The sequence below is a fragment of the Diceros bicornis genome, chromosome 6 (genome assembly GCF_020826845.1).
Source record: "Diceros bicornis minor isolate mBicDic1 chromosome 6, mDicBic1.mat.cur, whole genome shotgun sequence".
Classification (NCBI taxonomy): Eukaryota; Metazoa; Chordata; class Mammalia; order Perissodactyla; family Rhinocerotidae; genus Diceros; species Diceros bicornis.
Genome location: NC_080745.1, coordinates 70262723 through 70288002, shown reverse-complemented (window position 1 = coordinate 70288002; position 25280 = coordinate 70262723). Strand labels below are relative to the sequence as shown.

At 36.0% G+C, this 25280-nt stretch overlaps 1 long non-coding RNA gene across 1 annotated transcript; it reads right to left on the bottom strand.

Moving 5' to 3' along the window:
* Positions 1-2357: 2357 nt before the first annotated feature.
* Positions 2358-23467, bottom strand: LOC131406813 (uncharacterized). Its single transcript, XR_009220352.1, has 3 exons — positions 23121-23467; positions 20453-21038; positions 2358-2815 (listed from the first exon to the last, which is right to left on the bottom strand). It is a non-coding gene; the product is annotated as an uncharacterized LOC131406813 (long non-coding RNA).
* Positions 23468-25280: the final 1813 nt, after the last annotated feature.

Below are 25280 nucleotides of genomic sequence, written 5' to 3'. Positions count from 1 at the left end.
TGATTTTCACTTAGAACAAAGTAAGCAGCAACATTACTGTCTATCCTCTGCCCCAGCCTTCAAGTAGTAACATACCCTAGCAACTTTGTATTGGATGAGCAATTAGTTGAACTGTATATTACAAATCGAGCCAATCATGCCATGATAAAAGAACTGGTTTCACGTTATCTTTTCCTTTGCATGTCAAAGATTAGAAAATACAAATTCAAGAGACTGAAGTATCTACAACACAAATTGCTGATAATTTCCTGATGTGTCCCCATCTCATGCAAGAAGGAGAACAATAAGGAAACTAGAGATGAGTACCTTATCACAAAGACCCACCATCTACATGTTTAATGTGAGAAAAATAAGATGACACTATTTAGAAAACAGACTGATGAGATGCCTACACTTAATTTGGGGCTTGGAAATAGAGAAAATGTCAAATCATCTCTAACAAAGGTCGACCTAAAGAGCAAGCATGAGGAATTGCCTGCCTTCCAGCTTTCTCAGAGGGAAAGCCCTCATCATTGCAAGCTGGCTGGGGGCAAAAAAAAAAAAAGAAGAAAAATACTGGATCAAAATGATTGGGTGTTCTATGACAGAAATGAACTCCTGGACTGAAACGTATAACCATCACTGTCACTTTGTTTTGCCTTTGCCCTAACTGAGCCAGAAGTGCCTGGAAAACTATACTTTGGAACAGTTCTGAGCAAGTAGAAAAGCAATGTCCATCCTTTCACTCTCCTCACAGCCCCCCCAGTTGGAAAAGTTTTTATCTTCAATACCGACCATAGCTTCCAATGCCTTGCTCCCTGCGTCCTAGTAGTTCAAATGTGATTCTGGCATTATGTTATATGTAGATCTGCTCCGTCCTTGCTGCTCACCGTCTCTCAGAATCCTTGGCTTTCTTGTGCTGTCTGTGCAGTTTTCTTGTCTTATGCCCTTATCCTTCCATCTTTCATCGGCCTCCCAATTATTTTTCTTTTTTGATCCTATCATGCAACCTTATCAATAGCCCTCTAAATGATATTTTGTCGTAGTTTAATAATACAATAACTTAACAATAATCCTCTAATTATAAAGACCTTATTTTTCTGTTATTATTATTTAATATCATGCCTTATGTGTCAAATGTTACCCACTTTGCATTTCTCACAAGAGTGAATGCAAGATACGTTGTAAATGGTTGGTACATGCAGGTGAATTAATGGTTGTAGGTGTGGTTTTATTTTGGCTGCAGGATAGGGATGAGAATTGCTCAATTCATTTCTGGAAAACAAACGCTTTTCATGCACGATGAAGAACTGACATCAGGAGCCAGATATAACATCTTATATATTACTTAATTTAGTCTTTACTGATTTTACAGATGAGCAAAGTGAACTTCAGAGATAGTTTAAGTAATTTGCCCAAAAGCGTATTTCTAACAAATGGCTACACCAAGATTCAAATTTACTTGTCTGCATTATTAATAGATGTCTATATAACATGAATTTCACCAGAAAGGGGAAAGGGTAAGGAAAGGAGACCAGAAAGAATTCATATCCTATCTATATATACTTCTCCCAAACTCTCCAAGAAGATTCAAAATTCCAGGATAAAGGTTCCAATTCCTTTGTTTAAAATAGTTGCCCCATGGGCCGGCCCGGTGGCTTAGCGGTTAAGTGAGCGCACTCCGCTGCTGGCGGCGGGGTTTCGGATCCCGGGTGCGCACCGACATACCGCTTCTCCGGCCATGCTGAGGCCGCGTCGCACATACAGCAACTGGAAGGATGTGCAACTATGACATACAACTATCTACTGGGGCTTTGGGGGAACAAATAAAAATAAATAAATAAATAAATAAAATAAAATAGTTGTCCCATTAAAATGCAAATATAAGTAAAAGTGGAAAGATTATCAGGTCTCAGTCATTCTCACATTCATGACAATTACCTTTAGCTCTCTTCCTGAAAGTTGACTTTGATAAGCAAAAAAAAAATAAAACAAAACAGTGTGCTAGAGGAAACTAGTACCCTATATAAAGAGCCTCAGGTTTAGGGGGCGATGGGGGCTATTTTGGTCCTGGTCCTGTATAGTGTATGCTTTCTAGAGAACTCTCCAGGCAACTTAAGAAAATATAATTCTAAAAACAATTAGAAAACGATAAAGATCGAAACACCTCTGCCCTGACTCAGTATGTATTTTAACACTAATCCCTAACTCCCAAAGAGATGTTTATGCTGTCTGTTTAATGTTGCCTACATGGCCAGCTTCACAATAGTTTATCCTTGGTCCCTTTGTATATACTGTATTCCTTAGCAGTTATTAACAGGGAGGACTTTTGCCTTTAGGTGTGGTTCCTGGTTTAAAACAAACAATTCAAGAGCAAAGGGATCCATGCTATGGAGTTTAAAGGAACACTCATTCTAGAACCAAACAAGGTACCCATCAAATTTCATACAAATGGTCCACAGGTTTTAAATAGCTGTGTCTTGGAAGCATAAAGAAAGAAAAGGAGGAAATGAGGGAGTGGGTGGGTGAGGGAGGAAGACATGGAGAGAAGGAAAAAAAGAAAGAAAAATTTGTCTCTAAAACTCTATCCTTTATTCTACAGATTGGCTTTTTCCTGCCTTTTCCAGAGACTTCAAACAATACTACCTACATAGCCCACGGAGCTGGGCTAAAAGCTACTTCAAGCTCCATATTCCAGTTGGTAGCTTCTATTTTCTTGTGTACTGTCAGCAACTTAATGACACAACTGAAATTTACTCCCCAATCCCTCAAGCTGTTCGGTTTCATCTTTGGAAAATCTCCAACACTCAAAACTGATTTCCAACACGGCTATTGCCTGCAAAAGAACAGTAATGAGAGAAGAATTAAACATAATGAATGATCAATAAATGTCAACTATGATGATGATTATGATTGATAATAATGATTGACACCATTTTGCTATGTGTATATTTTGCCTACTTAATTTCAAAGTCATTGAACAATTGTGTGTTTGTGTCTGTATATCACTCACACAATCTACAGTTTTGGTATTTTCAGTTTAATATTAAGCAAAAGACCAAAAATGATCATTTCTTTCAATTTCCATTTTTGTCATTTCTACCCTTCTACCCTGAAGAGAAAAGAAGTCTCATGACTCAGCCTGGCCTCCTTGCACTGCCAACCAAAGGCCTCCCAGCATGGCGGTGCTCTCGTACTTAGGAACCTCATGTTTTCCTATCCGGACTGTGAACAGAATTTTCTATCTCCCTCCTAGGAGAGTTGGCAGAAACCACCTTGCTGTAACAGGTCAAAGTCTCAGAGAAGAGCATCATTATCAAGATGTCGCTCAGATCAGATTGTGTTGACTTAAGTGTCTGGGAGTAGTTTTGGGGAACTTGGTGTCCTCTTTTTAAGAAAAGAGAAATATTTGGGTCCATGAAGTAGTTTCAGAAAACAAATTATAAAAGCCATCTACCCAATGTGTTCCATTGTTGTTGTTTGTTTGCTGTTTATTGTTTGCTTTATTGAAAAGCTTATACAAAAGTCAAGTATGGAAATATATCAAATGAAATAGTTCTCAGCTTTCTCTGCATCTGCAGATCTCAGTATGGTGCATGTGATAGGCATCTGAGACATTATGTTCAATAATCAATTAACGAGCTTTTGGCCCTAAAGAATCTCATGGGCTAAGGATATCAGAGGTTTGAGAGGAAAAGGGTAAATAAAGGTATCTTTATGGCGAGCATTGTTAAAAGATAAACTGAGGCATATTAAAAATTTAGAGCTTATTTGAGCAAAACTCGATTTGAATCAGGCAGCGCCAAACCAGAAGCTATCAGGAGCGTTCCACTGACAGGAGCTCCGGCAGAGACTTTTACAGAGAAAAGGCAGAAGCAAAGCAAAGAAATTATTGATTGGCTATAGCTTAAAGTCTAGTCGGATGTTTGTGATTGGTTGACTTTAGGTTTCAATGTCATAACCTCAAAGCATCCGCAGGCTTAGATTTTGGTTTGCTTACGCAGGCTGCCACAGCATTAGGGCTACCTCAGTCTAATGGCCTCCTAGTTTAATTAATTTGAAGTATGGACTTTGGAACCATCATCAAAGCTTCAGAATGGGTAAAGGGGGAATTTAGTTTGAAACAGAATTCATGTGCTTTAGAAGCTTGAATCCACGTAGGGTCCTATAAGTCTGAACAAGGATAGGATTTTGAGTTAAGTAGATCCTAATCAAAAGCACTCAAAAAAGGATGACAAAGACCTCCTGCATAAGTATGTACAATAAATCTGGAAAACACACCCAGTAGAGGGGGCTGTAGGCCTAAGAGTTCTACCTGCCATAATATGCAAATGAGGCAAACCTCATTTGGTTCCACTTCTCCTTATATCCCTAGGAGATGCTTGCCATGGCAAAAGTGGTATCATAATTATCTATATATCCAATATATCTACATCTATTCATCTATCCATCTACCTTTCTATACTTTTATAATCATCATAATAATGAAGAAATTAGATTCTGAGTTGGGGTGTGGGTGTGGAGAGTAGGTAAAGGGAAGGTTGTATTTAACTCCAGAACTGATATGGGGGAAAAGTGAAGGGACTGGAAAGAACTATTTGAAGTGCTTTTCCAGAAGCTCGAAAAATTGTGAAGTTTTACAGGAAGCTCACAAATCATTAAAGTCTATTTTCTTGGTCCATGTAGGATTATTAGCAAGTTCACATTGTACTTGAAGAAAAGTTCTGCCTTACTATTCAGCATGGTGCCTGGGATTGGGATAGAGTGAGGTGGGGCCTAAGCTGCCTATCCATTTTCAAAAATCTGGCACTGGAAAGTCCTGCTCAGGTTGTTTTGAAGATGACCAAAAGGACCACTGAGAAAAATGTTATGGTTAGTGATGAAATATCCAGGACAGAGAGATGAGGACTCCAAACAAACACATAAGGGGACGAAAAGGACTTCTCCAGAAACATGATCAGCAAAATACTTAAAGTGAGTTCTGAAGGCTGAGTTTTAGTGGGACAGATTCTTTTGGTTGTAACAATTACCTGTCTTCTGACCCACACTGTTAATCCTAGCTCACTAAGGATGTAGAAAAACAAAACCTTAACACTAGCTCTTTTTAAGTCATTAATATTTACAGTAATGATGGAGAAATGTCCATTTCTTCTCCGAGCTGCAGCCAGTGAAGCCCAAATCCAGCATAACTAGGAATTGGAGACTGGAGATGTGACACAGCTCCTGTTAGAAGGCCTTGAGTTGCATTATTGGATAAGGCCAGAGGGTTCCACAAAGCAGACCAACAGAGCAGCTCCAACTGGGCCATTTTAATGGTTCTCAAGGAGATTGTATAAGGACTCAGCAATGTTCCACTGCAGGAGAGTATTTTACATCCTGGTAATTCCAGTGGTGATAGCTCAGAGTCAAACAGATTCCAATCACTCTCAGTTATATGATTCATGCTTTTTTTTTTCCCTTTAATTCTCCCCAAGCTACACCTAACTAAAATAAAATGCCCATAAATGATAAATTGGTTTGTTGCAGGTTCATGGATTGCCTTTGCCAGTGAAGACATATTGTCAGTTTACTCTGTAAACTTTCCACAGGGGAAGTGGCTATTTCAAAATATTTCAGGTGGGTTGTTCATAATAGAATAGCAACACTGGGAGATTTGCAATGACCTTTTCATTTGCCTGTAAGAGATTTCTTGAATTGACCAACTAACAAAATAGCAGAACTTGCTGTATTATTTGATAAGACTGTTCTCACTGAATATGATATCTACCTTCTTTAGGATCCCTGCTCCCAAAGTAACAACAGATTTCATTACACTCATAAATGGACAGCATTTGGCAATATAAATTTATTTTAACTTAAACCTTCAATCCCTTAAATATATGGAGCATAAGTTAGCGCAATGGATGAAATAATTTTAGAGCTAATATAGACTTTAGAAAATATATAGCTAATGCAACCATTTTATAGATTGAGAACAGGGTAAGGAATATTATTCAACTTTTCTAAAGTTATTCAGCAGAGCCAGAAGTATATTTTAATTTCTTGATTCAAAGTTTTCTATTTTTTAAGGTTAATGTAAGTTTTATCTTAACATAAAGAAAATAACAAGAACGGTTATAACGATTCCAAATTTTTGGCTACTCCATTTTTAAGTGCATTCAGACATTAAAGTCTTCAAAGAAAATGTTTCAACCATAGGCTAAGCCTCTGGTTCTAGGTTAAAATTTATTCAGAATAATACTGGGCCTCTGACAAGGTAGTTGATGGTTTCGGTGAAGATTGCTTCAATTTATGAAGACCAACAACAGGAAGGAAAATAATTTAATCATTTGGATTATTCAAATAAAGTTGCATGGTTTACTTTAGAAAGACTTCACTTGAAAGGAAGAATAGCTGTATACTTCCTCATATTATCAATAGAAATATAGATTGGGGAAAAAAAATAAACCTTTGGGCTCTTACAAGGTTTGCGATTATTTTTCCACAAATCAAAGAGTATGGTAGTGAGGGTCACTCCATCAGATTGTTGAATATAACCCAGTATGAATATAAATTAGACAAAATACAGCACATGACAGAAAGCACACACTGCTTTCTCTGCATTGGCCCCATGATTGAGTGGGGCTAGATGAGCAGGCAGCCTATTCAGATTGAAAGTAGGGGCCTTTGACCCAAAGGAAGAAAAATGAAGTCCTTTGTGAAGTAAGGCAGCAAAAAACCAAAATGCAGTGTTATGCCATATCTCTACAGTGCACAGCCAATGAGCCTATACAATAAGAACAGTGTAGTTGGGGGAGAGGGATGGAGATGTCAGAAAACATATGGGAAGATTCTCTTCTGTACAACTGTGGACAGGAATAGAAATTTCTTTACTTCTCTGTATTTTGTTCTTTTTCTTCCTCCAATTTATTTAATGCCAAACTAAAGAAAAGATATCCCCGTTAGCTATGTAGATATAATCACTGAATAATTGTAACCCTGAGACAGGATATAGCATAGGTGTTATATACATTTCATTTATTCATATATTTATTAATTCGTGCACAATATAAGGAAGATCTGTTAAGTGTAAGGCTGTGCTTCTAGATGGGGATAGAGATATGATGACTATTTTTGGTCACTTGAATTTGGAAGTTTAATTAGGAAATACTTCTAAGAAATTTGTGATATGAGAAAGTAGTTCAAGAAAGATTACCTGGGTGAATCCCAAACTGCAATAAATGTCATTTTTTAACTTACAAAAGCTGGAAAATAAGAGACAATAATCAGCAAACTAATAATGTTGAAGGCTTTCTAAAAGGTAGAACATGGATAAATCGGATGAAGGGAGGAGACAACAGACCCGACCAAAAGACATAGAAAAAGATGGTTATAAAAGGATGCATAATTCCAGAGGTTGTTCAGGCTCAGATTTGATTAAGTTAGAGAAAATGAGAGAGCTCTGGGGAAATCATCAGGGTGCTTAACTGAGAAACTGTTTTTAGAGCAGCAGGCTGGTTGGAACCATCTCTTATTTATGCTTTTTATGACCAGGGATTTTACCATTGGGAATGAAAAGCAAAGCAATATATCAAGTGGCTGGCTACCTCAGGAGGAACAGAGAGATTCTTTGCCACAAATACAAAGTATTATGCGCAACCTCTTCACTAGTATATTCAGCTAAACTCCCAAATACTCCAGAAACAAGCTTCTGAGTTCAGAACCGGCATCCACATAAAGAAGAGCTGGGATTATAAATGGGAATATAACCAAACATTTGAAGAGAACCAATAACTCAAAAGAATGGCAACTCATTCAACAAATGGAAGAACTAATACCCACAAAATCAAGATAAATTTTACTTATTTTAAGACCTTCTTATATTTGCTCTGAATTCTGAATATTCATTAGGATGTTACATTAAAAAGTATCCAGAGATCATAAACATTAAAACATGATTATCAAAATTTAAAGTTAAAACTTCTTGTTTCAGTTCTAACATGTAAAATTTGAAAGTCATCACACCTGTCCTTATAACAAGAAAAAAAATGAACAAACTAAAAATCAATAATTTTTCTTGGACCCATCAGAGAACTGAGACACAGGACAAACCACCACCCCAAAATCTGGAGAGACAGGTGAATCTGTAGAGTCATAGACAAGACACGCTTATCTGAAGCATGCCACTAGAACTATAAACTGATAGGAACAATTAAATGGTAATTTTGATGAACTGCTCTGCAGTATGAGTGTGGACAAATCAAGGGCATGCACTTCTAGGAGGCTTCCAAATTTTTGTGGCTTTTACCTCTGGGAACCTCACCAGATTCTCAATGTGGAAAGCTGAGAGAGATTCCCTCCTGGCTTTGTCAAGTGGAAGGAAAAGAAACCACTGTGAAACACACAAAGAGCATTCTCCATAACAAAGGCCAATTCTCTAGAGGAAAAGACCTTACCAGAGCCTCATCTTACGTGGCGGAAGTTGATCTCTCCCACTCTAGTCCCCTCTAGCCTTCCTGTCTTGTCTAATGTGAAGAAAAAAGCTAAGACACCCATGTGAAGGTTATAGCCCTTGGAATTAGGTCAACTAAAAGACTGAAATTTAATTATAAGATTATGAATGCTTCTCCTCCTCAACAATTTACAAGCATACTAACAGTGGAGTATAGTTGGAAGAGCTGCAAGAAGAAGACTCTGTCTGAGAAAGAGTTCTTAGGGAAGCCCACAGAGAACAGGAGAGAAAAACAAGGACTCTAGAGAAATTTGAAGCCTCTGACACCCACAGCTACAATAAACATACAACACAACCCAGCTCTTAGCAACATTAACATAAGATCTCATAGTGAAGGCCTATTTATCTCAGCTCTTATTACGTGAAACATCATGTCCAGCTTTCAACAGAAATTAAGGCACACCCAAAGCAAGAAAAAGACAGTCAAAGTAAGCATCAGAACCATAAATTTATATATGACACAGATTTTGAAATAATCGTATAGGGAACTTGAAATAATTATGATTAATATGTTAAGACTTGTAATGGAAAATAACAGACAACACGCAAGAACAGATGGGTAATCTACACAGGGAGATGGAAAATCTAAGAGAGTATAGAAACGAAATGCTGAAAATCAGAAATACTGTAACAGAAATGAAGACTGCCTTTGATGTACTGATCAGTAGTATAAAGACCAAGAAAATTATTAACGAGCATGAAAATAGGTCAATAGAAACTTCCCAAAATAAAATGCAAACAGAAAAAAAGAATTAACAGAAATCATAACAGAATACCCAAGAATTTGTTAAATTTCAAAAAATCTAACATATGTATAATTGGAATACCAGAAGGAGAAGAGACAACAGAGCAGAAGAAATGTTTGAAGTAATAATGGCTGATACTGTTCCAAAATGAATGACAGATAACAAACCACAGATTCACAAAGTTAAGAGAACACCAAGCAGGATAAATACCAAAGAATCTACGCTTAAGTATTTCATATTCAAACTGCAAAGAACCAAAGGCAAAGAGAAAATCTGGAAAGCCAGAGGAAATAAAAAACCTTATACAGAGAAGAAAAAGAATAAGAACTATAGTGGACTTCTTGTCATAAGCCATGCAAGCAAGAAGAGAGTAAACTGAAATATTTAAAGAGTTGGAAGAAAGGGGAAAACCCCACCAACCTACAATTCTATACCCAGTAAAGTTATCCTCCAAAATTAAAAAGAAATAAAAATTTTTTCAGAAAAACAAAAACAGGGAATTCATTGCCAGCAGTTCTCCCCCATGAGAAATACCAAAAAAAGAAAAAAGAATAAAATGATAGAGGTCAGGAATTCAGATCTACATCAAGAACGTGAGGGCTTTGGAGAAAGAATAAATCAAGATAAAGTAAAATCGTTTCTTTTTTATTCATAATTTATCTAAAAGATAACTATTTGTTTAAAGCAATAAGAACAACAATGTATTGAATAATTATAACAGATGGGCAAGTGAAAAGAATGATAACAATCTCATAAGGGATGTGAGGGAGAAATTGGGAATATTCTATTATATAAGGTATCTGAATGCTATGTGAAGCGGTATGGAGTTATTTGACGGTGGACTGAAATTAGTTTAAAAGATACATTGCAAACTCTAGGGAAACCACTAAAAATTTTGGAAAAGAAGTATAATGGATACGCTAAGAGAAGAGAAAAATGTGGAATAATATAAAATGCTCAATTAAAACCAAAGAAGGCAGAAAAAGAGGGGGAAAAAAGAAAAAAAAGTTCAATGAATAGAAAACAGTTACCAACACGATAGATATTATTCACTAAGTGAGAATGGTTTAAATACCCAAACAAAGACTGAGATTATCCAAATGGACAACAAAACAGGATCCAAATATATATTATCTATACAAAACTCATTTTATATATAAAGATCCTAATAGATTAAAAGTAAAGGAATGAAGAAAGATATACCATGCTAATACTAATCGAAAGAAAGTTGGAGTAGCTATATTACTTCCAACAAAGCCGACTTCAAAACAAAGAAAATATTAGGGATAAAGAGAGGCACTTTAGGGCTGGCCCCATGGCTTAGCGGTTAAGTGCACGTGCTCTGCTGCTGGCGGCCCGGGTTCGTATCCCGGGCGTGCACCAACGCACTGCTTCTCCGGCCATGCTGAGGCCACGTCCCACGTACAGCAACTGGAAGGATGTGCAGCTATGACGTACAACTATCTACTGGGGATTTGGGGGAAAAAATAAATAAATAAAATTATAAAAAAAAAAAAGAGAGAGGCACTTTATAATGGTAAAGGGGTCAATTCTGCAAAAAGACATAAAGATCCAAGATGTCTCTACACCTAACAACATAACATCAAAACACATGCCACAAAAATTGCTAGATTTGCAAGGGCAATCAACAAATTCACTATTATAGTTGGAGATTTCAATACAACTCTTTCAGTAATTGATAGATCTAGCAGGCAGAAAATCAGTAAGGAGATAGTTGACTAGAACACCATTATTGACCAACTTAACATAATTGAAATTTATAGAATATTCTATCAAAAACAGAAGAATAGATATTTCTCAATTTTATATGGAATAGTCAAGATAGACCACATTTTGGGCTATAAAATATAACTTAGCAAATTTAAAAGAATAGATATTATACAAAGCATATTCTCAGATCACACCACAATTAAACTAGAAAAAAAAATAACAGAAAGCTGAAAAAACCAATGTTATCTCCAAAATATTCCAAAGATAGCTCCAAAATATTAGGAAGATTAAACAACACATTTGTAAATATCACAAAGAAGTCTTAAGAAATTTTAAGATAGTTTGAACTAAATGAAAATGCATATACAACTTAATTAAAATTGGTGGGACACAGAAAAAGCAGTGCTTAAGGAGGAATCTATAGCATTGAATGCATATACTAGAAAAGAAGAAATATGTAACATCAATAAGCTATGTTTCCACTTTAGGAAGCTGAGAAAGAAGAGTAATTTAAATCTAAAGAAAGGAAATATTAAAAATTAGAGCAGAAATGAATGAAACTGAAAACAGGAAATCAACAGAGAAAAATCAATGAAATCAAAAGCTCGTTTTTTGAAAAGATCAATAAAATGGCTATTACAGCAGGTAATATTGTAATACCTAATACAGCAGGTAATCAGGCTATTACAGCAGATAACCAAAAAAGAAAAAAAAATAGGCAGAAGATACAAATTGTAAATAGCAGAAATGAAAGAGGGATCATTAGTCCCAATCTCACATAAAAAGGAAATAAGGAATACTATGAGCATCTTTATGACTATAAATTTGATAGCTTAGAGGAAATAGACCAATTTCTTGAAAGACACAAGCTAACAAAATTCACACAAGGACAATTTGATAATATGAATAGGCCTACATTTATTTTCTTTTTAAATCAATAATAACTCACCCCAAAAGAGAACACCAGGATCAGGTGGCTTGACTGGTGAATTCTACCAAACATTTAAGTTAGAAATAGTACCAATTCTCCATAATCTTTTCCAAAAAAAAAAAAAAAAATAGAAGCCAAGAGAATACTTCCTACCTATTTTGTGAGGCCAGCCTTACCCTAATACTAAAACCAGGTAAAGACATTACAAGATATAGAAAAATTTCAGACTAATACCTCTTATGATGATAGATACAAACATACTCAACAAAATATTACCAAATCAAATCCAACAACGTGTAAAACGAATTATACACCACGACCAACTAAGTTTTTTTTCAGATATGCAGGGCTGGCTCAACACTGGAAAATCAATCACTGTAACCCACTATATCAATGGGCTAAAAAAGAAAAATTATATGATTATATCAATGGATGAAGATAATGCATTTGACAAAATTCAACAACCATTTATGATTAAAAAAAAAACTTTCTGCAAACTAGGAATAGATGGAAACTTCTTCAATTTGATAAAGAAATGCTACAAAAACCTGCAGTTTACTTTATACTTAATTGTGAGAAACTAAACGCTTTCCTCCTAAGATCAGGAACAAAGCAAATATGTCCTTTCTCACTACTTCTATTCATTATCATACTGGACATCATTGCTAGTGTAATAAGATAATAAAAGGAAAAAAGTGTACATAGATTAGAAAAGAAAGAAGAAAACTATGTTCAAAGATGATATGATTGTCTATGAAGACTATCCTGAAGAATTAATAGGAACAACAAAAAACACTCCTGTAATGAATAATCTAGTATAGCAAAATTATAGAATATAAGGTTAATATTCACAAGTCAATTGTTTTCTATATACCGGGTAAGTACAATTGGAATTTGAAATTTTAGAAAAAGCAATATGGTAATAATCAAACAAAAATAAAATAAAATACTTAGGTATAAATCTAAAAACATATGTACAGGATCTATACATGGAAAACTATAAAGCTATCATGAAAGAAATTAAAGGTCTAAATAAATGGAGAGATATACTGTGTTCATACACTGGAAGATCCGATACTATCAAAATGTCAATTCCTCCCACTTCAGTCTACACAATCCCTATCAAAACCTCAAGGTGCTTTACAGATATCAAAAAACTGATTCCTAAATTTGTACAGACAAGTAAAAGACCTATAATTGTCAACATAAGACTGAAGAACAATGTAGTTAGATGACTAAAACTACCAGATTTCAAGATTTATTATAAAACCTTAACAATCAAGACAGTATGATTTGGGTGAAAGATTAGCTACATAGATCAATGGAGCAGAATAGAGAGCCCAGATATTCATTTCCCCACATGAATATAGTCAACAGATCTTTGACAAAGGAGCAAAGGCAATCCAATGGGGAAAGGATAGTCTTCAGCTAACGGTGCTGAAACACCTGGGCATCCACATGCATAGACTAAAAATCTAAACACAGAACTTAAACCTCTATAAAAATTAACTCAAAATGGATCATACACTTAAATGTAAAATACAAAATTATAAAAGTTCTGGAAAAAAATAGGAGAAAATCAATACGATCTTGGATTTGGTAGTGTTTTCAGATACCACCCCAAAAGCATGATCCATGAAAGAATAAACTTTGATAAATTGGACTTCATTAAAATTCAAACTTCTGATCTGTGAAAGACATTGTTAAGAACATGAAGAGACTCGCCATAAACTGAGAGAAAACATTTAAAAAACACATATTTGTTAAAGGCCGTCTATGTAAACCATACAAAGAAGACTTAAAACTCAACAGTAAGAATATAAACAACCCATTTAAAAAATGAACAAAAGATCTGAACAAACTCCTCACCAAAGAAGATATAACAAAGAAAATATGCAAATAGTAAATAAGCATATAAAAGAAGCTCAACATCATTTGTCATTAAGGAATTGCAAATTAAAACAACAATGAGATACTGCCTATTAGAATGGCAAAAAAACAAACAGTAAAAAAACCCTGAAAATACCAATGTTGGTGACAAGAATTTGGAGCAAAGTAATTGTCCATCATTGCTGCCGTGAATGCAAAATTGTGCTGTCTCTCTGGAAGACAGTTTGGCAGTTTCCTACAAAGGTAAGTACAGTCTTACCATATGAGCCAGCAAACATGCTCCTAGGTATTTACCCAATTGATCTGAAAACCTGTGTTCATACAAAACCCCTACAGAAATTAGTTTATAGCAACATCTGTCCCATAAGAATTTCACAATAAGAAAAACAGAAAGAATTACAGAAAGAAAATAATCAAAGAAATAAAAATCACAAGAAAATTTCTCAAAGCTGAAGATCAGTATCCAGAATTAAAAAAAAAAGGGGATGAATGCAAAACATCAACACACAGAAACATCATGATGATATTCCAAAAGACAGAAATCAAGAGAAAATCCTTTCCCTTTCCAAAGGGAAAATCAGGCAAACCATTAACCAATCAAACAAGCAAACATTTACCCACAAAGGCAATAAGAATTAAAATAGCAATAGATTAATATCATGCAATACCAGGTGAATTCTACAACCACTGAAACTTGCGTGGGAGACAATAAGGGCATTTAGGGGCATGAAAAGCCTCAGAAGGATTACTATCTGTGAGCTCAATTTTTTAAAAAAAATTATATTCAAGGAGATACTGCAACAAATGAAAAATGAATCTAAAAAAGAAAGATTCATGTATCATTGTATCATTGATACTTTTGTATTACTATATCTTATGATATAGGAAATGCTGGTGGGCTAAGAAATAAGTAAAACTTCTAATTCAAGAAAGTTTTTTTGGTGTTGCATAATATAAAAATATTATAACAGTCTCTCAGTAATATCTTATATGTTACAATGTATTGGAAAAGGGATTAGAGGAGAGTGCTAAGATTCTTATCATTTTGCAGAGAAGGTAAAAATATTGATTCAACATAGATGTTGATAGAAACTATAAAGTGATTATGTATTAAAAAATTAAGAGTGGACACTAGAGCAGTGCTTCTCAAAGTGTTGTGCTCTAACCAGCATCATTATCACCTGGAAACTTATTAATAATGCAAACTGTTGGGTCCTACCCCAGAACTAATGAATCAGAAACTCTGAAAGCAGAGCCCAGCAGTCACTGTTTTAACAAGCCCTCCAGATAATTCGGATGCACTCTAAAATTTGAGAACCACCACATTCGAGCAATTGAAAGAGAATTTACAACTTTAAAAATAATAATAAAGAAAAAATGAACTAAAAAAAGTGTCCATCATCACAACAAAATGTAGGTTAGAAAAAAAAACTAAACACCCAGAACATTTAGTGAACTGAAAACATGATTGCAAAAGTTAGCTTGAACATTGAAAAGTTATCACAATAAAAAGGCAAAGATTCTTAGATTGAGTATAATTTCAAAATAAAATCAGATACACTCTGGTTATGGATGACACAAAACAATGACAGAGAAAGAGTTAAAATCAGAGAATGGAAAAAGATTGATCATGTAAATTTGAACAAAAAAAAGGAGGTATAGCAATATCTACATCAAACAAAATATAATTTTAGGTAAAAATATGAAATGTAACAAAGAGAGATATTTCATTTGATGAAAATTAAATTTGTCAAGAAGATACAAAAACGAGTTTTTATGCACCTAAGTGTGCCAATTTAAAATACATAAAGCAAAGATTGATAGAAATGTTTGGAGAAACAAACAAATCCAAAATTATACTTGAAGATTTTTATATACTTCTGGAGAGAAAATGGGATTCTAGGATGAAGAAAGTAATTTTCATTTTCAAAATGATTTATTTTAAATTTACAGGTTATACATAAACAATCCTCACCGTGAAACAAAAATCTAACCTTAGAAATGAAATTAAATTTCTCCTTAATCACCTATGCCAATCCCAATCTTTCCCCAAAGTTACCCATTCTATGAGTTTGGTATTATCCTTTTAAGGCTTTTATGTTTAATTGCATTTATGTATTAAATGGATCTATAAAAATACACAATTTTGTTTCATTTGTTTTGCTTTGTTTGGGTTTGGCTAATTTTACATAAATGGTATGATCTTTACATATTAATCTGCATATTTGTTTTTTTTCATTCAATACTTGGAGTGAAAGACCTCTCACTTAAAGATCTTTCCATGTCAGGATATAAATCTACCTCACTTTATTTAACTGCTCTTTATCCCAAAATACTGTTGTTTCTCTTACCATTTCCCTGTTGATGAACATTTAAACTGCTTCTAAATTTTAAGCTGTTGTATCTTATACATGCTACCTTGATCACATGTGCTTTACTTCTGTTGGATACACAGATGCCTGAAAGTGATATTGTTAGACTGAAGAGTATGCTCATTTAAAATATTGATACATTATGACAAATTGCTTTCCACAACAGCTACATACACTCACCAGTGTAGTATGAGACCTTCTGTTTCCCTACAGATTTATCGACATTTGAGATTAAATTTATTAACTTTTGCTAAATAATGAATAAAATCTTATCTCATTATTGGTTTAATTTACATTTCTCTTGCTAGGAGATTTATCATCTTTCATGTTTATTGTCCATTTAGATTCGCCCTTTTGTGAATTGCTCTATATTATATCAGATTTCCTTGTGTTTTTTTATTTGTTTGATCGATTTTTGTCTTACTAATTTATAGGGATTGTTTATGTATTTTGTACATTAATCTTTAGTATATTACATTTTTGGCAAATATTTTTTTCCAAATACAGTCCTTGTCTTTTAATTTTGTTAATGCTACATGGGATGGTCTCTCTTTCACATGGTACCATTTGGACTTTTGCACATTTTTATTCATGTATTACAGGTGTTTTTAAATTGTTATTGCAAAAAACTGCAAAACCCAATGGCAAGGCAATAGAAATGAAGGAGGATTTAACTTGGAAAAAAATCTTCCTTGGGAATATTAGGAGAAACTTCCCAAGGAAAACAATGCTAGAGTTATCCAGGTAGACAAGAGAGGGATGGACACTCCAGGAAGGTGATAAGAGTATATATAGTGGAGGGCAAAATCTTTATTCAGGAAATCATTGTAGATTAACTATTCAGGACATATAAGAATATGGAGAGAAATGGGGCTGGAGGGAAAGCAGAGATCTGACAAGGACATCATGTTGAGCTTTTGGACTCTTCTGTATCCAGAAATAGCAGGTGGTGTTTGACAGTGTCATGTCAAAAATAGAGCCTGCTATACAATTACAAGGAAAAATATTGACCTCCAAGTAGAAATGTGCCTCTTAAAAGAGGGAAGACAAGCTAACAAAAGGTTTTGTGGAATGAATGGAGACAAGAAACTCATGTTTATCTTGATAGATCTAACCTGTGGTAGTTTAGGGGTAGGTTATTACTGGGGATCCTATTGTAAATATTCACAATACTTGATCTTTTGGCCTTTTTTCTTCCAGTCTTCCATTTATCTCACTTTAGATTATTTGGGTAAAGAGCCTCAGATTCTAACTCCAATCCTGATACTAATTAGTTGTACACTTCAGAAAATCACTTACTCTCCAGACATCAATTTCCTCATGTATGAGATGAATGATTTAGTTGCTTGGTCCTAAGGTTTCCTTCTGTTCCATTGTACCATAATTTTATGTTTCAAATTTTGAATATTGAATAAAACAAGTTCATAAAGTAAGAGCACTTTGAAAATAATAAAAACACTATAAAAATTTAAGGTGTTGTTAGTCATTAGGGAGCCAGATACTAAAGAGGGAGAGAAGTGGAGAGAAGCATTTATTAATGGGTCTGATTCGCCACCTGAAGCAAAGAAGAAGACATAAATAGAATAAGGCATTTTAAAATTATTTTGGCAGTGAAAGTAAAAGAAAAAATAGGAAGTGATTAAACTTATAGATCAACCAATGTAAGGCAAAAAGAGAGAAAACACAGACACACAGACACACACACACACACTTGTAAAATGCCTCCAAATAACGTTGAACAAAAAAAAGAAAGATAATTGTGACATCACGGTCCTGGAGCAGGTAGCATAGATAATAGAATCAGGCTTCTCAAGGAGAACAAAAGCCTCCTCTGCCTTGAAAAGCAGGAAGGACAAGAGAGCTGACTCCAAAGTAGAGGTAGGTGGGGCATAGGGGATGATAAGTGGTGAAGTTCATATATAGGGTTGCCAGATTTAGCACATAGTATTGATCTAAGGGCAAGGCCAGCTATGAAAACTTGGAGCCCTAGTCCAAGAAGGAGAAATGTCCAGCTGTCTACTGGACATCTCTTAAATGACTCACAGACTCTTCAACATAATAAAATATCAAAAAGTGAACTCTTGAGTTACTCAAGCCAGAAACCCTCCCCTTACGGGTTTTTTTTACCTTTCTGCCCAAATCTCACTCATCAGCAAGTGCTGACAAATCCATCCTCAAGATATATCTCAAACCCTATGGATTTCTCTCCATGCCAACTTCCACCACGTTTGTTCAGGACACCGTGATGTCCGGCCTGGATTAATCCAATTGGTTAAAGTGGACTCAAAACCCCTTCAACCCTTTCTTCACCCCACAGCCAGAGTGGATCATTACATCTCCCTACTTATAAACGCTTAGTTGCTTTCCCTTAAATTTCATATAAAATCAAACTTCTTACCACAGCTCACAAGGCTGAATGTGATCCCACCCTTGCAAACCCCTCCCCTGTTCTTTGTGCCACTTCTCCCTGAAGTTCATTGTGTGTCAGCAGCGGTGGTCTTAGTTTCTTGAATATGCCAACCTTTCCTACCTTGTTAATACATTTGCACACACTGCTGGTCTTGGTTTTCTTTTAGATTTTATCTAAATGTTACTTTTGCAAAGACTACTTTCATGCTGACCCTCTCCAAAGTTGGCCTAGCAAGCTGAGCACAGATTTGACCTCTTCCAATGACACCAACCTTGATAAAAAGACAGGAGTGACTTTGAAGAACATATTTTTGAGCCCCACAAAAATGAATGATAAAAGCATGACCTGGTCTCTATTCTCTCCTACCCTATGTTTCCTAGAAAGTTTCTGTTCCAAACCAACTAGTTTACTCATTTTCCCAGCTCATTCCACAGACACATATTTGCAAACCGCCTTTCCATATTTATACTGCCTTCCTCGGCTTTTCAATTGCCAGTGTATCATTTTTCCTCCAAATTCAACTGAAATTCTCCTTCCTCCGTAAAATTCTGGGGCACCCCTCTTGCATTCTCTAATCTCTCCCTCCCCTGAGCCACCACTGCTCTGGATGCTGTGTTGTGAGGCAGAGAGAGCAGGCAGCCAGACAGTCTTGGTTTCAGTTCCATCTCTACCACTTACAAGCTTAGTTACTTAACTTCTCAGAGCTTTAGCTTCCTCAACTATGAAAAGTGGATTACAAGCTGATGCTTGCAGTTTTGGAGGGAATAAAATAAGTTGTAATAGCACAGTTCCTGGAACACAGCAGACAATTTACATTATTTTCCATTCTCCTTTCCCTTTCTCTTGTTTCACACTTAGAATATGCCACCATAGGATCTGAAAAGTTAACAGATATTGATAAGAGTAAGAGGATAAGGAAGTAAATTAGTAGAGTCCCAAGACTGGCAGAAATCTTGAAAGTCATCAAGCCCCTGAGTAACACCGGCCTAGGTCATTCTAGACCACTCCAGAAGAACAGTTATCCTTTTCTTTAACGCCTCCGGAAGATGATGCTATGACTTCAGCTCCAAGAGACTCCAGAAGGAATTAGATGCTGAGATTTATTCTTGTTGGATACTCCCCTCCCCCTTATTTCCTAAAGATCTATCTGCTGCATATGGACAATCTAAATCTATTTCAAATGTTGAAGATTTGGGTGAATTTGAAATACTTTGTTCTAAGTGTTTACTCCCTTACACAGCTATCTTTAAGATCATTGAAGGAAAGCAAAATATGAACCCCAAAATATGTCAATTTGGCATATTGATTATTTTGAATTAAAGTTACTTAAGAAACAACTGGTACAAGAAGGACACTGAGACCCTCTTTTGTCCCCTTGAAAGCAGGAAATAAATCTGCTGTGCAAAAGGTACCCTCCCTGTACCATGAGAGTAGAAGTCATCCTTATCACTAGATATAGGGAATTTAGGGCCCAGAAGACTACATAAACAAACCTTGTTACTTCCTCACTAATTTACTACCCTAAGCCCAAACCTCTAAGTCTTGTCAATTCTTTGAAAATTTATTGTTTCTTTGTCTAAAAGTTATAAAAGCTGCCTGCTTTGGTCACTTTTTTTAGTCTCATATTTTTATGGGCTTCTGTACATATAAAATTAAATTTGTTTTTCTCCTGTTAATCTGTCTTATGTCAATTTAATTATTAGACAAGCCAGAGAATCTAGAAGGGAAGAAGGGAAAAGCTTTCATTTCCTACATCATGATATTGATACCAATAGATAGTCACACTTGCTTTCAAATTACATTTCCTTTAATCTAAAATAAACGGCTTCAACTCCCAAAATGTTTTACTTTCAATGTCTAAAAATTATTTTGAATATATTTTAACTTAAAAAAACTACTTACCCTTTTCTCTTTGGATTATAGCAAGAAAGGATTCTCAATGAAGGGGAAGGAAGAGATGAATTTTTTTTTTCTTTTCCAGAAGTATCCACATTTTGAAAATGAAGAAGAGCTAGGATTTTAATTCTGAAGGAGAAGAAAATCACAGGGTGGAGTAGATATAAATTTATTACATGTGAAGTGACTAGAAAACACAGTACTGCAGTTTAATTGGCGTGAAGTATCCGTTTCTCACCATTGCCTTAGGTAATCACAAAATGAAATCTGGTAGAGAATTTGCAACTCCATTTCAGTGCCTTCTCCAGCCTCATTGAAAGTCTCTGGAAACTGAGCATCTTCTCCTTCCAATCTCCCTAATGGTCCCTGTCTGGATGCAATACAAGAGCTGGAGCTTTCTCTTTGCAAATCAGATTCTTCCCGATGTCAGTTGTAAGATGGACAGATTGGATGCTACAGAGGTCTTTTCCTTCTCACTCTCCCACCTTCCAAGCAAAGACTCTTCATCAGCTGGAGAGTAGCAGAATTGGAATGATCATTCAGGTTCTATTTGGAGAGTAACACAGCTCTGAGTGGAGCCAGATTCATAAGCCTGAAAAAGGAAACCCAATTTTGCAAGGGGATTTGGTTCTAATCAGTTTACTCATTTCTGCAGAGAATTCTTTAAGTGGAGGGCAGGGGATGACTTGATCAGCTCAGCTGGGGCACTCTGGAAGCCTATCAAAGAGTTTAATTTATTTGTATTTATTTTACATTTATGCTCAGCAGGAGAACCTCTTGAGGAAAGTACACTGTGCATACATACTAAATATCAGTTATGTCAGTTTCCATGTTCACTCTCCTCATAAACCACGATTGGAGCACAGTAAATATGGAAATATCAAGTGCATTAAATTAAAATGTTATTAGTGAAAGCAGCTGTAGGAATTTCTTATATATAATCATAAAGCCCTGGCTCCAATGAGAACATCAGGCAGGATGTGTGAGTCAGTTTCTCCCATGGAGACCTAGAAGGCAGCAGGCAGTATAAACCCCCCTGCTCATTGAAAACAGATTCATATCAGCCACTGAAAAGATCTAGACTATCATCCCCTCACATGTCTTATATGGCAGACTTAGAGGGTAGAAAACAACAATAGCCAACAGAGAAGTTGGCCCTCAATTTTGGATTGGAGTTCACCAACACAAATGCTGGAGAGAGTGATTTTCTAGTTTTTATCATCTATGTATAACATAATCATATAAAAGAATAATGATTAACACATTTTTATCTATCTCTTCAATAAATACTTTGCAATATGACCTTGGGCAAGCCATTTATCCTTATTAAGGTCACCCTTGCCCCAGTAATCTAGGACTGGGGTGGAGTCTGTAGGAGGAAATACACTTTAAGTCAAATGGACCCAAGTTTGTAATCCCACTTCCAACAATTAATAGCTCTGTTCTTTACGTAGTTTACCTAATTTCTCAGATCCTTTTCTTTTAGGTTTTAGATAAATGGGTTGGTGAGTGTGGTGGAAAAATAATAGGTCTCTAATGACTTAACGAGGATCATATATAGCAACAGATTGAGTAGGTATTATTATTAGAGCACTTATTGTGCGCCATGTACATGCAAAAACATTGTGGAAGGAATATAGGAATATGGATTTGAAGGAGTCAACTAATTGTAATTACGTATTACAATTACAAAGACAAACACAACAAAACTTTGTTAAACTACAAAAGACATACGAGATTAACATTCTGGCCCTTAGATTTCTTTAAAAAAGGAGGAGACAAGTCTAACCCAGTCAATAAACTTAGAGACAAATAAATATTGTTGACATCACATAGACAGTATCTAGCAAAGAACGTACATGGATCACTGGATTGCAGCTGTCAAGCAAGACTTCAGAAAAGAGATGAGACTTAGAGGAGGGAAGGATAGAAAGAAATCAAGAAGTTTCAGAAAAGTGTTTCAGAAAGGATGAAGAACATGAACGAAGGCCTTGAGTCAAGAAGTATATAGCAGCACATTTGGGGTTCAGGAAAGAATTCAGCACAGCTAAAGTAGAGGCTTTATCTAGGTATTAGTAGGAAGAAGGCCAGGCAGGTGGGGTTGGGCTTGAAGCCACATAAATTTTGGAGCCACGGTAAGTTTCTAAAACAGAGGATAGTTAAGAAAGTAGAATCTACATTAATGATAAGTGATATTTAATAGTCACTTCAACGTGGTGAAGATTCTAGTAAAAACCACCCAAGATAGTGGTTAGAGAAGGGTAGATGCCCAGGAAAGGCAGGGAGTGGGGGAGAACATGAGAGGAGGGGTTGGAGTAGCCAGGCCTGTGGATCTATCCTTTAATTTTTCTGTTTCACTTCCAAAGGGAAGCATCCGCAATGCATTCATTGGCAAACTATTCTCCACAATACTTTATGGGTTCAATGAGTAGCTTAAATTATTGAAGAGGCAAGCTAGGTCTCTTCTTGCATCACTAACCAGGAACGTTGTTTTTTTCTTTTCTATTTTCCCTGGTTCAAAGATTTGCCCTTTCCTTTGTGCATTACCGTTACACTTGTTGTTCCCTTCCTGACGAGCTTGAGAAAATATGCTTTTCAAAAGCCCATAAGAGCAAACTGGTGAAACTGCCCTGGCAGTGAATGTGTTACACAACTAATAAGCCTTGTTACTCACCACCTCCTAGGCGAAAAGGCCTGAGCAAAGATCCTGCCATGGGAGGCCAAGGAGAGGGCCCAGTGTAAACAGTGTGAAGTGCCGGAGGCCGAGTCAGCTGTGGGATTGCTCAAAACTCGCAGTCTTCGTTTGCCAAGGTCTCACAGTTTACTTTGAGGATGGACGCAGTAGAGCGCTTGAGAGCAGTTTAGGCTGACTCCAGAGACTTGAGGCTTCATTAGACGGAATGGAAGAAAGAAGCGAGGCTTGTGGTTATTGTTGTTATCACTGGGAGCTCCTGCAGTGAAATGGCTCTCAGAGAAAGCCCAGCTGTGCAAATTGGGGCAGACCTGTAGGAAACATGTGAATGCAAAGGAAGAGAAGAGGTAGCCAGTGGAAGGGAACTTGTAGGCCAACAGGTTCCTTTTTCCCTAGGGCAGTGGTTCTTAAAGTGAGATTGCCAGGTCAGCAGCAGTAACTCATTAGAAATGTACATTTTCACTCCCACTCCAAATCTACCAAATCAGAGACTCTGGAAGAGGAGCCCAGCAATCAGTTTTAACAAACGCTCCAGGTGATTCTGATGCAAACTGAAGCTTGAGAACCACTGCCCTAGGGAAGAAACTCAACCCCTGGAGAGCTTTTCCCTGTCTATGCAAGAATCTATGATTTAACCCAGATCATCCAGCTCGTGAACTACAGAGCTAAAATCAGAGTTCAAGCCTCCTACTTCCTGTCCAGTGATCTTTCTACAGTGACTTGATGAGTCTAATCCAGCACTAAGCAAATCAGTATTAAAATGTTGTTATTTCAAAACTTCCCAAACTCGTTGATAGGAAAAATAAGAGAAATCATTCTATAACTTTGAATCTATTATAGAATTGCTCATGCGTTTTGAAATACATTTAGAGATTTCATTTCATTTTAGGTATCTTGTTCTGTAATAATATGCACTTAAGAATGATGTAGTCTTTACTACATTTTTGGAGACAATCATCTAATTGATTGTTTTGCATCTCAGCAAACAAAGGATATATTTTTCTGGAACGAATAATTAGATGTTTGGAACAAGCCTGGTCACATATACTGGTCTGCCATCAAACGACTATTTCCAGTTTTGACCCTCTTGTGAAATAGGAGTCACTCAATCTGCATTAGTTTATTAGGAGCATTCTGTCTGCCCAGAAATGTGCTGGGTTTAGGAGTATACTGAACTAAACACCAGACCCCTACCCACAAAGAAATTTGGATTTATTTAAGGGAAAAATGTCAGAAGATATGCCAAACTATATTCAAAGGTAACTGATATGCTACAGACTGGAAATCCAACAGGAGGTCCCAAGAGTCCTTATTTTCATTTAGTTCTAATTGGAGAACTAGCACTCTGTGTTTTTTACTTTTTCTGTGATATAAATGTTGACTTCTGAAACGATTATTCTTCCGATGCTCTATTATGTTATTCATGCCTTTTCTCACCTGCTTTAGCTTGAACGTCTTGATTCAAGTCGACCACTTATTGAAATTACATTTCAGAAATCAAAAGAGCAGCTCTTGTAGGAAAAAAAAGGTGGGGGTTGAGGGCGGGCTGATGAGTAGTGTATGCAGGTAATTCCACATGAAGCAATTGATGCTCATCTTTAATAGGAAACGGAACGAGATGAGTTTTTCCCCAGTCCTCTGGGGAGATCATTCAAATATACACTCTTATCAAACTCTAATAATGTTCTTGCTTCTGCCTGTTTGCTTTGATGAAGCTGATAACAACAGAAATCTACATTTATTTGCATTTTTTTACTAGAAGTCACTGAAGCATCCCAGAACATCATTTTAAAGTACATGTGCCTGTTAGTGGCAAAAACATGAAATGTCATACAAATGCAGGCAGCGGAGTTCAGAAATGGAATTCACTTTAAGAATGAGCTGTGAGCTTGCCTCCCTCTTCCTGATGTCTTTGACCTAGGAAACACGAAAGGATGTATCTTTTTTTGTAAGCCTTCTTTGGGCTGAAGGCACAACAAAAGAATTTCTTCCCAGCAGCGCAACTAATACTCCCCCATCTCCATTTCTGACCGCTCTTTCCTCCAAAACACTGATGGAAATCATGTAGGGACACACAACAAAACTACTTAAAGAAATCAATGAAAAATAAACTCAAAAAGGGTTTTGAAAATCATCTACTCC